Source organism: Polypterus senegalus, chromosome 2, assembly GCF_016835505.1.
Source record: "Polypterus senegalus isolate Bchr_013 chromosome 2, ASM1683550v1, whole genome shotgun sequence".
Taxonomy (NCBI): domain Eukaryota; kingdom Metazoa; phylum Chordata; class Cladistia; order Polypteriformes; family Polypteridae; genus Polypterus; species Polypterus senegalus.
Genome location: NC_053155.1, coordinates 313,009,729 through 313,027,756, shown reverse-complemented (window position 1 = coordinate 313,027,756; position 18,028 = coordinate 313,009,729). Strand labels below are relative to the sequence as shown.

The 18,028-nt window shown below is 42.0% G+C and overlaps 1 protein-coding gene across 1 annotated transcript in view; it reads left to right on the top strand.

The window, feature by feature from the left end:
* The first annotated feature begins 1,344 nt into the window (after positions 1–1,344).
* The window catches only part of myo16 (myosin XVI), a 743,507-nt gene continuing 726,823 nt past the window's right edge, over positions 1,345–18,028 (top strand). The window contains exon 1 of the mRNA XM_039745919.1: positions 1,345–1,640. The gene's annotated coding sequence lies outside the window, so the exon portion shown is untranslated. The remainder of the gene's footprint in view (positions 1,641–18,028) is intronic.

The window sequence follows — 18,028 nt, the reverse complement described above, 5'->3', positions numbered from 1 at the left end:
TAGGCTACTCTTTGTGTGGGCCCCCTGTTGCAGAGTATATAGACAGCCCCACTTACTCATAATTCTTTACCAGAAAAAAAAATATATATTTAATGCCACGTGTTTTCCAATGGGATTGTCTTTAGCAGTTCTTGGTTAAACTGTTCTTTCAGTTGTTGTGCTTTTCGTTTTTGTGCTCCGCTATCATATTTTCTTTCTGGCATTTTACTAGTATGCTGTCCAATTACCTAGAATGACACAGTGGTGAGATATGAACGCAAAACAAAATTAACTTTAACCGGGTCACATCTACCCAATCAGCTGTTTACATTTAAAATGTTTCTTATTGGCCAATGGGCGTCAGGGAGGCGGTATTTCTTTTAGTAAATTTAAAAAAATAATGAAAAATAATTTGGCCAGTCCCAGGCCTCTGCACACATGGGGGCCCCTAGGCTGCAGCCTATAGGCCAGTCTGTGCATTAATTAATCTGAGCCTGATTGAGGCCCTTCAGGACCGGAGTTGGGGACCCCTGGTCTAGAGCAGTGGGCAAGACAAATCCTTGTGGTAAATGGTCACGTGGAAGACCAAAGAAGCTCTGGCTCAACAGAATCAAGTAGGGCATGCGACAAGTTGCCAAAAATCAAACAAATAGCGACTGACCTGTTTGGCAGCTGACCCTGCACAAACACCGAATAAGAGCTAGGAGGAAGACACTGTAAAATTAACGGACATTTTTTTTGTTTTTCCAGTGATAGATATATCAAAACCTTTGATTTCGGCTGTATAGGGTTGGTTTGTTGGGTGGGGAATATGATATCATTTCATGCGGTCCAAAATCTCTAACAGTGCCCTGGAAACAGGTAATAAACTTTGGAAATGTTCTTTGAACATTATGGTGCAATGTTCATAAATAAGAAGTCGGAAGAAACCCTGCACCCTAACAAAGGTTAAAAGACAACGGTATTGTAACAAGCGCAGCGTCTTTCATAGTAACATCATTACGATGTTCGGTTGTTAACTGTTCAAAAATGAGTGAAGTAAAATGTCAAGTCTACGAATTTAGTTCTCTCTATTTTTTTTAAAGAACGGAAAAAAATATAATCGGTATAATACAAAGTGTACCCTCCTGTACCAATGCTGTAAAATACGCATTTCAACAAATGAAGACCCCACACAGACCCGAGAAACCAATGTTATGGCCTTACATGTAGCCGTTTTGTTTGACAGAATGATGTATTTCGTTTTTTAATGAGTATAATGATAAATGTTTTAGGCAGCACCCCCCCCCCCATCCTCCGTGAGGTGTCAGTGACAGCCGTTAGCTGCTCTGCCCGCGATTCGCCGGCCACATTCCAGTGTGAAGATGGAGTCCTTACGCTTTGCTCACTGACACCTCCCAAATTCCCAACGTAGCCCCTTTGTGTGACGCTTTCTGTTGGGTCAACTCGTCGCCTTTGTCATGCTGATGAGCGACAGGCTGCTACAGTGTGAACTTTTCCGGCACCCCAGAGAAGGGAGGAAGTTTCCAATCGGAGCCGCGCCGGGCAATGAGACCACCCAAAGCCGGCGTTCAGGAGATCACAGGCGGATTATTAATAACAAGCGCGCGGCACAGCCCTGCAGACACTGAGCGGCATCCCGCGGTCTTCTCTTCTGCCAAGTAAGTGTAAAAGGACTCGACTTGAGGGTGGGGAAAAAAGGGGGCACCGGGAATATCTAAATAAATAGTTCAGGTTTAAATTTTGTGACGGGTTCTGTGCTCTTATAGGTGTAACATTCCAATAAAACGCGTACTCTGATTAAATCTGACCAGCTGTCCGCTACTACGGGTTGAGTAAATTAAACGCGAGGTGATGGATTTTCAGTTTTGGGGTGCAACATGTCTATAGGGACTACATAAATGGCGTGCAAATCTAATATATAAATAAATAAATAAAATAGCATTTTGGTGTCTGTCCCCGCGAAGACGCAGCGGCGTTGCTTATATGGTCACGTGCTCGATGACCAGCGCGACAACGCGACAAGCTGACAACTGCAGGCTGCGTCTCTCGTGCTCTGGCTCTATCCCGGGCAGAAACGGCGGTGGGCAAGCTGAGCAAATCCCGGCACGAACAAACGAAATCTGCCAGGCGTCAACGGCTACGCGCAAGGTGCCCAGATGGTGCCTTTCAAGACACAAAGTTAGTGCTTTTATAGGACAATTGAGCAGAACGTCGGGATGAAGACTTTCACTGAATCTATAATCCAAGGGTCGCTCATGGCCAGGTTGAACGACTCCCTCTAGGATTTGACGCCACACTCCATCTGTTACCGAGTGTCTGGGCAAAGGCTTGTTTGGCATACAGAGCACCTCCACGGCCGCAGAATCAACTCCGCTCTAATCTTGGCCTTGGCCTTAAGGGAAATTGAAATTAACGCAATACATGGGCTTCTTAATTGGTTAATTAATTCATTATGAGACTGGTCGGCTTTCTGTCTTATACAGCCTCTTATTTTTCCTCCCGTTTTTATAAGCCTTTTCTCTGTTACCGTAGAGGCGACATTGGAAGCAACACCGGGGGTAATTTGTAGATGGGATGTTACAGCAGAAACACCTCAACTTGTCTTATATAACTATTTGCTTTATTGTGACTTTCATACCTACCTACAGTAGGACACATTTTGCCTTTCATGTTTATCTATGAAATAGAGTGCCCTATCTATCTATCTATCTATCTATCTATCTATCTATCTATCTATCTATCTATCTATCTATCTATCTATCTATCCTTCATAAAAGGATTACTATCTGTGGATCTGTTCGGTTAATATGTTTCTGTCATTCCAACTGATGGCACATCACCCACATCTGTAGTAAAAAAACTATTGCACTTGCCATTCCAACAGATGGCTCATCACAAATATGAACACTGCTTTTACATATTCCACACCAAATAGCATATAACACAGACACAGTATATGCATTACGTTTGTCATTCCAGCAGATGGCGCATAACCAACACTTGAAATAATGCATTCTATCTATCTATCTATCTATCTATCTATCTATCTATCTATCTATATATATATCTATCTATTATATAGTGCCTTCCACATCTATCTATCTATCTATCTATCTATCTATCTATCTATCTATCTATCTATCTATCTATCTATCATATAGTGCTTTTCATATCTATCTATATATCATATAGTGCCTTACATATCTATCTATCATATAGTGCCTTTCATATCTATCTATCTATCTATCTATCTATCTATCTATCTATCTATCTATCTATCTATCCTTCATAAAAGGATTACTATCTGTGGATCTGTTCGGTTAATATGTTTCTGTCATTCCAACTGATGGCACATCACCCACATCTGTAGTAAAAAAACTATTGCACTTGCCATTCCAACAGATGGCTCATCACAAATATGAACACTGCTTTTACATATTCCACACCAAATAGCATATAACACAGACACAGTATATGCATTACGTTTGTCATTCCAGCAGATGGCGCATAACCAACACTTGAAATAATGCATTCTATCTATCTATCTATCTATCTATCTATCTATCTATCTATCTATCTATCTATATATATATCTATCTATTATATAGTGCCTTCCACATCTATCTATCTATCTATCTATCTATCTATCTATCTATCTATCTATCTATCTATCTATCATATAGTGCCTTCCATATATATCTATCTATCATATAGTGCCTTTCATATCTATCTATCTATCTATCTATCTATCTATCTATCTATCTATCTATCTATCTATCTATCTATCTATCTATCTATCTATTATATAGTGCCTTTCACATCTATCTATCTATCTATCATATAGTGCCTTCCATATATATCTATCTATTATATAGTGCCTTCCACATCTATCTATCTATCTATCTATCTATCTATCTATCTATCTATTGTATTGCATTTTTCATGTTTGTTCCATTTGTTTTATAGCACTTTTTACATCTATCTGCTTTATAGTGCATTTACTATCTATCTATATAGAATCTTTCACAATTATCCGTTAGTAAGCACTTTTCAAATCTATCCAATGCACAGTGGAATTCTTACTTTTCTACAACATAGCATCTTTCATATGTATCTATCTTTTATGTAGTGCCTTCCATATATATGTTATATGCACTTTACAGCCAGTTAGAACTTGAACCCTCACAGCGACACGCATCAGTTAACTGGAAGATTCATAGGCTGTTGGACTGTGTTGGAGTCACCAAGCAAAGTGTCTTTATTATGATTTGTAGTAGGAACACAGGCAGAGCATACAAACCTCACACAGAAAAAAATGACACTCCTTGTCAGTAAGATACATGGAGTGGGTGTAAAGAGCAGCCCTGCATAGTTTTAACATTCAACTGTGATAACATCCTTCCATCCTGAGCAGACTTGTGGGGAAGCTGGAGCCCATCTCAGTAAGCATCAGGTGCAAGACAGAACTAACCTCGGACAGATGTACAGACATTAGGGACAGTTTAACATCACTAAACCTTCATGTCTTCGGACTCTGGGTGGAAACTGGAGCACTTGGAGGAAACCCTTGCAGACACGTGGAGAACATGCAGACTCCATGATGGGAACACCGAGGACTTCAACCCCAATCTCCTTGTTGCGATGCATCAGTATTATCATCGAGCCACTGTGCTGCCCTCTATTATAATGTAATTAATTTCATAGCTTGTCCAATAAATTTAAAAACCTTTTGGAAAAAGACCAAGCACTCTGCAGCAAGTGACCTTACAGGAGTTTCATCCATCCACCCATTTCATTCCAAGTATGGCCCAAGGGAAGCTGATGGTCATCCCAGCATGCTTTGGGTGCAAGGCAGGAACAATCATTGGACAGGGTGATGGTCTAATGCCTGAGGTCAAAGAGTGCAATTCTCTTAAAAAAATCTCCTGGCAGTGCCTGGCATTTGGAACCTAAGGGGTTAAACCAGTTTCGATGGCGTTGCACCTCCTCGGGCGTTTAGTCGACAGTTAACATTTCCAAGAAGCAATTTCAGGAGCTATTAATATTTTATAGAGAAGCCTTAATTAGCATAAACGGCAGAGTCCATAAAACCACTACGGCTTGTCTTGGTGATCGATAGTTGGATGGAGACTCTCGCTGTCCTGCTGGCATCTGTGCCAGTGTTCAGGGGAAACATATTTGGCATGGCTTCTGTCACAAAGGGCCAGTTCACCTTGTCTCATAATTCACCCCTTCCAAAACAAAGGCACTTCTTTGTTCTAAAGGAGACATTTCAGATGGAGGCAAACTGTCTTGTCAAAAATATCACAATAATAAGCCATTCTGGGCTGGCACACTTCCTCTGCTGCACCATCTCTAATTTATTAAGAGATGACCTGCCAAAGCTATTCTAGTCATAGTGTGAACACGTAGAGAAGGTCAGAGGGGCTCCAGGGGGGTTTATTTGAAAAAATAGAAGCCCATGGGGTGTCACCAGTTAATTGGTATCACAACCTAACATTCTTAAATCTGCTTGATCCCATTCAGGATCTCAGGGAGCACCTGAGGCTGTCCTGGCATAACTGGTCACAAGGCAGGAGCCAACTCTGACATGGACATCAGTTCATGGCAAGAATTACTCACACACAACACACTCACACTAAAATGGGGCCAACTGAGAGTGGATGATTAATGTGACATGTAAGTGTACGGGGAGGACAACTGGAAAAAACAGAAAGAGGACGTACAAGTACATGCCCCCTACAGTGGGTAGCACCTTTGGCAATGGGCACTGTGCAACTTGAAAGAAACTAATCAATTATATGGAACCTTTAAAAATAACTTAGCAGATGGAACAAAGATCTATCCATCTATCATATAGTGCCTTTAAAATCTATCTATCTATCTATCTATCTATCTATCTATCTATCTATCTATCTATCTATCTATCTATCTATCTATCTATCTATCTATCTATCTATCTATCTATCTATCTATCTATCTATCTATCTATCATCGTGCCAAATAATACAAAGAGTACCTGACACGTGTTTCACCCATACACGTGCCTTGTATTCTTTGTATTGTTTGGCAGGTACTGTGTCACATATCTATGATCTGCTGCGGATGTTTGCTGACTGTCCGACCAATCACAAGTGTTATCTGGTAGATGACCACACAAATAATCAGATTGCAATTGAGACTAATGAACGTAATTCTCTGATTTTCACCATCTCAAATAAGTGAACTAGCCACCATGACACAGTATAAGAGGCTTTGCCTCAGGTGGTGACATCTGTGGTTCAATCCCCGTAAGGATGCTGGAGGTCATTTTGTAGACTTTGGCAGTGCTCATCCTGTTCCTCTTTCCCCAAAGGAGCAGATAGTGGTGGGTCCTGCTAATGGATTAAGGACCTTCTACGAGGGGCCCTGTCCAGCTCTCCTAGAGGAACTGTCTGTCTCCTGGAATCTTCTCCATGCCCGTGAGACTGTGCTGCTAGACACAGCAAACCTTCTGGCAATGGCATGTATTGATGTGCCTGCCATCCTGGAGAAGTTGGACTACTTGTGCCACCTCTGTAGGGTCCAGGTATGGCCTCATGCTACCAGTAGTGACACTGACTTTAGCCAAATGCAAAACGAGTGACAAAACAGATGTGGAGAGAAAAATGTCAGTGGCCTCCATCTGTTAAACCATTCATTCCTGTTTTGGGGGTCGTCTAGTGCCCCTCTAGTGCACCAAAGCAGCTGAAACTGATGAACAAGCCCCTCTGCTATTTAACTGACCAGATCAATAGCCCAGAAGTATCACTGACTCAATGCTATACTCGGATTAAAATTATTCCTTTCATTTTTTGAGAAGTATATATGTATATATATATATATATATATATACTGCTCAAAAGAATTAAAGGAACACTTTTAAATCAGAGTATAGCATCAAGTCAATGAAACTTATGGGATATTAATCTGGTCAGGTAAGTAGCAGAGGGGTTGTTAATCAGTTTCAGCTGCTGTGGTGTTAATGAAATTAACAACAGATGCACTAGAGGGGCAACAATGAGATGACCCCCAAAACAGGAATGGTTTAACAGGTGGAGGTCACTGACATTTTTCCCTCCTCATCTTTTCTGACTGTTTCTTCACTAGTTTTGCATTTGGCTACAGTCAGTGTCACTACTGGTAGCATGATGCGATACCTGGACCCTACAGAGGTTGCACAGGTAGTCCAACTTCTCCAGGATGGCACATCAATACGTGTCATTGCCAGAAGGTTTGCTGTGTCTCCCTGCACAGTCTCAAGGGCATGGAGGAGATTCTAGGAGACAAGCAGTTACTCTAGGAGAGCTGGAGAGGGCCATAGAAGGTCCATAACCCATCAGCAGGACCAGTATCTGCTCCTTTGGGCAAGGAGGAACAGGATGAGCACTGCCAGAGCCCTACAAAATGACCTCCAGCAGGCCACTGGTGTGAATGTCTCTGACCAAACAACCAGAAAGACTTCATGAGGGTGACCCAAGGGCCCCATGTCCTCTAATGGGCCCTGAGCTCACTGCCCAGCAGCATGCAGCTCGATTGGCATTCGCCATAGAATACCAGAATTGGCAGATGCACCACTGGTGCCCTGTGCTTTTACAGATGAGAGCAGGTTCACCCTGAGCACGTGACAGAAGTGAAAGGGTCTGGAGAAGCCATGGAGAACATTATGCTGCCTGTAACATCATTCAGCATGAGCAGTTTGGTGGTGGGTTAATGATTGTCTGGGGAGACATATCCATGGAGGGTCACACAGACCGCTACAGGCTTGACAAAGGCACCTTGGCTGCCATTAGGTATCAGGATGAAATCCTTGGACCCATTGTCAGACCCTATGCTGGTACAGTGGCTCCTGGTGCACGACAATTCCTGGCCTCATGTGGTGAGAGTATGCAGGCAGTTCCTGGAGGATGAAGGAATTGATACCATTGACTGGCCACCACACTTTCCTGACCTAAATCCAATAGAACACCTCTGGGACATTATGTTTTGGTCCATCCAATGCCACCAGGTTGCACCTCAGACTGTCCAGGAGCTCAGTGATGCCCTGGTCCAGATCTGGGAGGAGATCCCCACAACACCATCTGTCATCTCATTAGAAGCATGCACCAATGTTGTCAGGCATGTATACAAGAACACAGGGGCCATACAAAGTGCTGCATAAATTTGGAGTTGCTGCAATTAAATTTTGGCAAAATGGACTAGCCTGCCACATAATTTTTTCACTCTGATTTTTGGGGCGTCTTTGAATTCAGGGCTCTGTAGGTTGATCATTTTCATTTCCATCAAACGATGTGGCATCCTTTCGTTCCTAACACATTACCCAGTCTATATCAGTATAGATATCCAGGAGGATTTCTTTTTCCCATTGAGATCTGATGTGTTTTCAAAGTGTTCCTTTAATTTTTATATATGTATACTATATATGTATATATATATATATATATATATATATATATATATATATATATATATATATATATATATATATATATATATATATATATATTATATATACTGTAGATAGATAGATAGATAGATAGATAGATAGACCACAACAGGTCACCACTCATACACAAACCCCAAAACCCAATTACACCAAGACAGTCCTGGATTCAAAATAAATATTTTTATTCACACAAAGTACCTTTCCAGATTTTCCTTCAGTATGCCATACAATTAATATTCTCATTATGGTGAGCTACTCTGTCCCTCAAACGATAATAGAGCTATGTGCCATCAAAAGCAGTTTATGTAGTACTTGTGCATTGCACTGTGGCATATGGTGGCATTTCTAACACACAAGAAAAGTGATTGATCCATTAAATGCAGGCAGTTTGTGCTCCCCAGGATCACCAATCTTCCAGTCACACATTTTCTGCTGTATGCAAACTTTAACTAGCGGCCAGAAAGCAGGTGAAACAATGCAAAAATCTGGGGCAGCACCCTGGTAATCTTCTTAACCCGGTTCATTTCTTAACTAAAAAAACAAATGTGAAAATGATAACAGAAACCGTTCACAGAGGCTTCAGTGTAACTCTGCTTGGATGCACTTCATTGCTCTTCCAAGCTCTGCTCTGTACCTCCCTAGTCCTCTCAAGATGACAACACCTTCTCCATGTTCTGCTTTTTATGTCAGGGCTTAGACAGATAGAACTATTTTTGTCCCCAGGGGGAAAGTTGTCTTTTTACAAAAACTCTTTAAATAATTAAATAGGCAGATAAGTAAATAAATGAATAAAAACTCCTCCGGCCTTACTGTTGAGCTTGGTTTCCTTCACTGGGCGTGTTTTGTGGAGTGTGATAGAAGGAGAGGCGACCATAAGTGACAGCGCCCCTCTCACCCGGGAGTAGAACTGCTTACCTCAGAAGAGCTGATCGGGGAGCCCTTTGGCGTGCCTGTGCAACAAAACTTATTTGTCTCTCATATTTTCGCACTTTTTTTATATATTTACCAACTTTCAAACAGGAAGTTGAACAAAAACATGTTTCAAGAAAATGACAATCAGAATAAGGTAGGCTTCCGGTCGACACAACGCTGTAGCGCTGCAGATGTGCCATAAGCTACACAGGTGACAAAGTACCTACAGCATATATATATATATATTTATTATCTTTTACTGAATTTGTTAAAAATGTGTAACATTCCATATAATAATTCAGTAATTCAATAACAATTCAAATCAACCCTCACCCATGAGAAAGGGAGGAAGGCCCACAAGTCAAGTCAAGTCAAGTTGGGGAGCATGCACTAGTACAGCACGTTGCCGCACTCACGGTTGGCAACACCCCAAGCAGACATGCGGTCCAGTCCCACCCTCTGTCTGTTGCAGCCAGGTGTTACATGGACAACCCCTTGGCCTGGTCCAGCCACTCGGGTCCCCAACAATGAGGATCCTACGAGCTGGATCACCCTCAGGAAAACGCACCACATGACCGTAGTGCCGTAACTGATGCTCCCTCACAATGCAGGTAATGTGGAGCAGCACAAAGTCAAACCAACGGTACCCAAGGATTTTCCGGAGAGACACAGTACCAAAGGAGTCCAGCCTTCGTCTCAGGTCACTGGATAGCGTCCATGTCTCGCAACCATATAGCAAGACAGGAAGCACCAGGACTCTAAAGACTTGGACCTTTGTCCTTTTGCAGAGATATCGAGAGCGCCACACACTCCTTTCCAATGACCTCATAACCCCCTATGCTCCCCCAATCCGTCTACTGACTTCATTGGAAGAGTCACCAGAGACATGAATTTCACTGCATGGTTGACGCTCTCTCTGCAGACAGACACACTGATGATGGCAGTGCCCAAGAGGTCATTAAAGGCCTGGATCCTTGGTTTTTATCAGGACACTCACAAGCCCAGACACGCAGACTCCTCACTCAGTCTCTCGAGCGCCTCCATTGAAGATCACAGCATCGCCAGCAAAGTCAAGATCAGTGAATCTTTCTTCACCAACAGATGGCCCACAGCCGCTGGACCCCATGACCTTGCCTAACACCCAGTCCAAGCAAGCATTGAATAGAGTAGGAGCAGAACACTCCGCTGACGAAACCCAGAATCAACTGGGAAAAACGCAGAGGTCCTGCCTCCACTCTGCACAGCACTCTCAGTACCAATGAACAGGCCAGCCATGATATCCAGCAACCTCGAAGGGATCCCATGAACCCTCAGGATGTCCCACAGGGCAGCTCGATCAACTGAGTCGAGCGTTTTATGAAAATCGACAACAACCAGTGTAAAACTATTAAGAGTAGTAAAGAGAGAATGGAGACTTTCTCCTCAATATAAATGCTTAATCTATACTAATAAAAGGCAAAGCCCTCACTGACTCACTCACTCATCATTAATTCTCCAACTTCCCGTGTAGGTAGAAGGCTGAAATTTGGCAGGCATATTCCTTACAGCTTACTTATAAAAGTTAAGCAGGTTTCATTTCGAAATTCTACACATAACGGTCATAACGGTCGATAACGGTCGACAACGTCCGCCATGTTGAACTTTCTTATTTATGGCCCCATCTTCACGAAATTTGGTAGGCGGCTTCCCTGCGCTAACCGAAACCGATGTACGTACTTATTTCAACAGTATGACGCCACTGTCGGCCGTCATATCGAACTTTCCAAAGTCACTAATTCTCCAACTTCCCGTGTAGGTAGAAGGCTGAAATTTGGCAGGCTCATTCCTTACAGCTTACTTACAAAAGTTAAGCAGGTTTCATTTTGAAATTCTATGCGTAACGGTCAAAACTGAATCCTACTTACCTACATATATACGGCCATAGCCTGCAGCTTGGTCGCCGTGTGAGGCGGAGTTGCGTCCCCCATCACCACGCTTCCCACGTAGTTGGCTGCCTGCCTATATTGCGTCCCCCATACCCACACCTCACACGTAATTGAGTGCCTGCCCATATAAGGCCGTCCGTCAGCAGCAATCCAATAGACACGCTGCCGCTAAATATTTGCAGGCAAATCAAAAAGTTAATACTGGGAATGCCTGATAAACATCTCAGATTCACGAGTAGAGATTTGGGTGGTGAGATTATGACCGTTTTGAGGCGTTTGTCATGCCTAAGACGAATACGATATTCGCGAAATACAAGTTTAATGAGAAGACGCACGGTATAAATGAGACTTTTGATCATTTTTTAGCGGAGTTAAAATTGCTGGTGAAGGACTGTGCTTATGCAAATGAAGATGAGATGGTCAGGGATACACTAGTGTTTGGCACAAACTCAGCGAAAGTGCTAGAGAAACTTTTAAGTGCCGGGTCTTAGCTAACATTAAATAAAGCCGTGGACATCGCGAGATCGCACGAGATAGCACAAGCACAGCTGAGAACCTTTGATGCATGTACTCCGAGCGGCTCACGTGAACTGACTGTGAACGCAGTACGCAGACAACAAGCAAGAGCTGCAAAGAGCGCTGAACAAAAAACGCATTACACAATTGAGAAGGCAGCAAAAGAATATGAAGCGAGTGACGCATACAAGCATATTCATAAGTGCAGCTACTGCGGAAACAAAGAACACGGTGGAAAAAGTCAATGTCCAGCTAAAGGAAGACAGCGTAAAAAATGTGGTAAATTGAACCACTTCGCTAAAGTTTGCAGGACTGGGAAAGGTAAACCCGTGCATGCAGTGTGTGATGTCTGAGATAAAGAGGAAGACGAGCTGCTTATTGATGCAGTAAGAAAGGAACAACCCTCTGAATCTGAACAAGCCTTTGTAGACATATCAATAGGAAAGCAAGGTGTAAAGCTTAAGTGTAAATTACGTTCATAGACACGCTGCCGCTAAATATTAGCAGGCAAATCCACAAGTTAATACCGGGAATGCCTGTTAAACATCTTAGATTCACGAGTAGCGATTTGGGTAGTGAACACTTCGAAGAATGAAACCTGTTATCTTTACAACGGTTGACAAACACGGAATGTAACTTGAACACAACACGTCCTCCAAATACGAACCTGATTGTAGGAAATAATGATAATCAAATCCTTGATGACAGCAACACTCATAACAGTCACAAAACAATCACATTGACAATCGTGTAACGTTATTTTTAAAATGTTTCCTTTTCTTTTTCATAACTTCTTTAACACACTGCTTCTCCGCTGCGAAGCGCGGGTATTTTGCTAGTCTAACATATTATTGATTAGGTCCTGCCCGGTTTTAAAAAAATTTTTTACAGATCCTCTAAGTGAGAATTAGATTTTTTCCAATTTCAAATAGTATATAACATCAGTTACCCACTGACTTAACCCCTTAACGCGCACACGTGCCGGTCCCGGGTCATAACAGCGTTTTAAAAACGTTACAGTAATGTGTGCATGCCCATCTGCCATGCATCTCGACACCCTACACATCAAATGAAACTTCAAAGTCTCGTCTTACCGATGATATAAACCATTTTGACACACAACAACCACAGCACTGACACTAAAGCCTTTTTTACAGAGAAGTACATACTTTTAAGAGTTGACTGTCCCTACCTTTGAAGACCCCCTGCAAGTCAAACATCAATATTTCCGAGCAGTATTGATCCCATTCTGTCCGTAAGGCTCCAGCGAATATAATCCAGTAAAACGATTAGGTCCAAAACACACGATATATCCTCAAAGGGACAAAAACTCCAGAAAACGTTTCATAACTTGAGACTAGCTACGTAATTTTTTTTCATTTATATTGATCATATCAGACGTAATTTGTTTCTGTCGGCGATAACCATGCTACCGCATGTAACACAGAAGTGTTAGCTTCTGATCGACACCTAAGTTGGCCAATTACGACGGGTCTGGGGTTGACTGGCACCTCGTATAGCCAACGAGTGTCACAGACAGCTGAACGATGACGTACAACTCGAAACCCTGGTAGAATCTACCAGTTTGATTGGACACTGTGACTGACACTCAAAACTTACAGCCAATGAGCAGCCGAGCATTTTGATATGTAACTTGCCATACTAACTTGTAAACAAAATGATCGGAGCTGCGCAAGGTGGCATTTGTGCCAGTCTGCAGAGTTGGTGCGTGGTTGTTTATTGTGATTTCGCCAAGTTTTTCGCATTTTAAATATAAATAAAGTAGATAAACGTAAATAAACGCTCGATTAAATAATAGATGCATGTACGCGGCGTGAAAGTAATCAACTGGCCCAGGTGACATCTAATGGCAGAGAGCGACATGTGACACGCCCTTGTGCTTTCTGCTTGCTAGTGATTGCTGCCATCAAGTGGCACATGGAAAAATGCTGAGCTGTGTTGTAACAGTTTGTAAAAGAAATGTATATAGTTTGTGTGCATTTTATAAAAAAAGTAAAAAATAAAAAATATAAATATATTTTTGGCCCATAAGACTTGTATTGACTATTTTACATAGAAATGTGTATTTTTTATTGTTTTATTATTTTTATAACTAATAGAGTGACACTGTGTGTAGATATAGATTCCTTTAGGTGTAAGCTTTCAGTAGAGCCCTCATTGATATCTGTGGGTTGAAGCATTCAAAAGTTATTACACTTTTCCATACGTTCCAAAATGTGGATAATGGTCCCTCTAAAAAGCACCTGGACATGCCCACATAAAACTGGTGTAAAAATGTCATTTTGACAGGTATTCTTTTCAAATTTGAAATGTGAGTAGTCAACAAGTTATTCTGTTGGTACATAGTGTGTTTCTGTCCCCACCTACCTTGCAGCTTTATTTTCCTTTATTTTCATAAAAAAACTTAGGCGAGAACAAAAAAATTCGTTTTTTTTGTGAGTTCTAATGTGCATAACTTTTGATCAGTCACACCTACAGTGATTCTGACTACTAAGGGTGAAACTAGAGAATGTGACCTTTACAAAGAGACCAGACATGTGTTTATACTCCAGATAGTTCAATAACAGCAATGATTCTAATTTGAAGAGGTCAGTTAGGATTTTTGCAGTTGAACAAAACAAGTCTACGTGCTAATAGTGAAGTAAAGGCCATTACAGTTTGTGTGCCCTTTTCCAGTTTAAGCCCCACTGGAAGCCCACCAACCACAGCTGTTAGTGGATTAGGAGGGATTGTGACCAATGTTCCCTCTAAGCTGAGCGCGTGAGCGATCGCTCACACAAATTCAGAGTGTCGCTCATACTTCCCGCACGATCGCTCATTCCGACAGCGTTGCTCGTACTTATCGCGAAAATTGGTGCTTATAAATTTTTGGCCTAAACAAGATGTCGCTCATAAACAATGTTTTTTGCTCACTATATGCTACTCCCTAGAGGGAACATTGATTGTGACCCCAAAGCTGTCTGATAGGCATTTAAAGATTTTGGTTCGGAATGATGTTAATTTGGTGCAGGCCCAAAACATTAGGCCTAGTGAGGCTGGAGCTCGATTGCAACTGTGGCGGGCATAGGCCCCTTCAAAACTGGATCCGGGGGAGCAGCCATGAGATGCAGACTATGTCCCCTGGAACACTTGGTGGCAACCCCCCTGGGTTGCGTCGGGGCCACTTTCATGGAACACCAGAGCTCCTCTGTTTGGGCTCCGTGGCCTCCACCAGGGGGAGCTGCAAAGAGCTGCACGGCTTAACGATCCCATCTTGGTTGGGAGCACAACCACACCCGGAAGTGTAGTCAGAAGTAGGTCAACAAGCACCTGCAGCACTACCGGGTGGGCTATAAGAGGAGTCTACAGCCACTACTCTGGGCGCCAGAGTCGGGAGGAGGTGGACGAAACTGCCCTGAGAGGAGTGGAGGAGAAGAGTGTGGTGATTTGGGTGCCTAATTTGTGTTGGGACTGAGTTGTGCTTGTGGGGTTCACGGGGAAGACGTGCACCACAGCAGGTGAAGAAAATACAAGTTATTGTTTGTTTTATACGTGCCTCTGGTGTCAGTCTGTGTCGGGTCGGCACCAATAAAGCGCTAATACCACACAACGTTCGCAGGTCAGATCTTGACCTGGAAACATTTTGGACAATTTGAAGTGAGACAGATGTACTCGATAAAAGATTTTAAGTTGAATAATTCAATGCTTGGCATATATGGAGCTCGAGTGAATTCCTTGCATGACTGCCTTCTACTCCATTTTCTGAAATGTTGAGCAGGAGACCCCTTTTCCACTGAACTCTGGGATCTTTAAAAGGAAGGGACTTTAAAATATTTATGTATATTATAGTAATGCCATCTGAGTCTCCAAGACTGAGCAATATCTGTTCTGGAATAAAAATAGGTGGGAGGTTCGGAAAATTGGGCAGAATTAATTTAGAAAAGTTTCTGATTTAGAGAAAGTGGAGTAATTGTGTTGATAGGAGACTAAATTTGGAGTGTAACTGTTCATAGAATGCAAAGACATGTGTAAGAGCCATTTTCCTAGTTCTATAAAATGTATGAAAATTTATTAGATGATAATGCATAAAATATGGGAGGTTCCTATAACCCCCGTGAATACAAACCGGATTCCAAAAAATTTGGGACACTAAACAAATTGTGAATAAAAACTGAATGCAATGATGTGGAGATGGCAAATGTCAATATTTTATTTGTAATAGAACGTAGATGACAGATCAAACGTTTAATCCGAGTAAATGTATCATTTTAAAGGAAAAATATGTTGATTCAAAATTTCACAAATCCCAAAAAAGTTGGGACAAGTAGCAATAAGAGGCTGGAAAAAGTAAATTTGAGCATAACGAAGAGCTGGAAGACCAATAAACACTAATTAGGTCAATTGGCAACATGATTGGGTATAAAAAGAGCTTCTCAGAGTGGCAGTGTCTCTCAGAAGCCAAGATAAGTAGAGGATCACCAATTCCCACAATGTTGCGCAGAAAGATAGTGGAGCAATATCAGAAAGGTGTTACCCAGCGAAAAATTGCAAAGACTTTGCATCTATCATCATCAACTGTGCATAACATCATCCGAAGATTCAGAGAATCTGGAACAATCTCTGTGCGTAAGGGTCAAGGCCGTAAAACCATACTGGATGCCCGTGATCTCCGGGCCCTTAAACGACACTGCACCACAAACAGGAATGCTACTGTAAAGGAAATCACAGAATGGGCTCAGGAATACTTCCAGAAACCATTGTCAGTGAACACAATCCACCGTGCCATCCGCCGTTGCCAGCTGAAACTCTACAGTGCAAAGAAGAAGCCATTTCTAAGCAAGATCCACAAGCTCAGGCGTTGTCACTGGGCCAGGGATCATTTAAAATGGAGTGTGGCAAAATGGAAGACTGTTCTGTGGTCAGACGAGTCACGATTCAAAGTTCTTTTTGGAAATCTGGGACGCCATGTCATCCGGACCAAAGAGGACAAGGACAACCCAAGTTGTTATCAACGCTCAGTTCAGAAGCCTGCATCTCTGATGGTATGGGGTTGCATGAGTGCGTGTGGCATGGGCAGCTTGCATGTCTGGAAAGGCACCATCAATGCAGAAAAATATATTCAGGTTCTAGAACAACATATGCTCCCATCCAGACGTCATCTCTTTCAGGGAAGACCCTGCATTTTTCAACAAGATAATGCCAGACCACATTCTGCATCAATCACAACATCATGGCTGCGTAGGAGAAGGATCCGGGTACTGAAATGGCCAGTCTGCAGTCCAGATCTTTCACCTATAGAGAACATTTGGCGCATCATAAAGAGGAAGGTGCGACAAAGAAGGCCCAAGACGATTGAACAGTTAGAGGCCTGTATTAGACAAGAATGGGAGAGCATTCCTATTTCTAAACTTGAGAAACTGGTCTCCTCGGTCCCCAGACGTCTGTTGAGTGTTGTAAGAAGAAGGGGAGATGCCACACAGTGGTGAAAATGGCCTTGTCCCAACTTTTTGGGATTTGTTGACACCATGAAATTCTGAATCAACATATTTTTCCCTTAAAATGATACATTTTCTCAGTTTAAACTTTTGTTCCGTGATTTATGTTCTATTCTGAATAAAATATTAGAAGTTGTCACCTCCACATCATTGCATTCAGTTTTTATTCACGATTTGTATAGTGTCCCAACTTTTTTGGAATCCGCTTTGTAGAATTAAGTTGGTATTTTCCTGTCATTTCTTAACAGTTATGAGTTAACAATGTTCTTTAGTTAGTGATTAGCCTCGCCTTGTGTAAGGTACAGAGGCATACGGTTTTTTAACCGTGTTCTTGTTTGTGCTCGCGTTCGTGCTTATGCACGTGACCGTGCCTAGACGCATGTCTATGTGCCAACGGCCTACGGGCCTTTTGAGTGTGAAGTAACTCGTAAAATAAAAGGTTTAAGAGTTGAACCGTATGTTTAAGGCATACAGAAGAAGAAATAAAGAACCTTTAAGTATAGAAAGAAAGAACGTTTCAGTACAGAAATAACCAAAGCTTCTCAAGAAAAGTTTATAGAAGATACATTTTTGCTTTTTTTTTTGCCTTATTTCTATGTGTGTAACTATTTTTCTTTTTATTCTATTATGGATTATTTGCCTTTAACTTTCACAAAATATTTTTTAAAACGAACTTTTGGACTGAGAGATTTCTTTGACACGCGTCTTACCCGTGCCTGACTTCGCCTTATGCA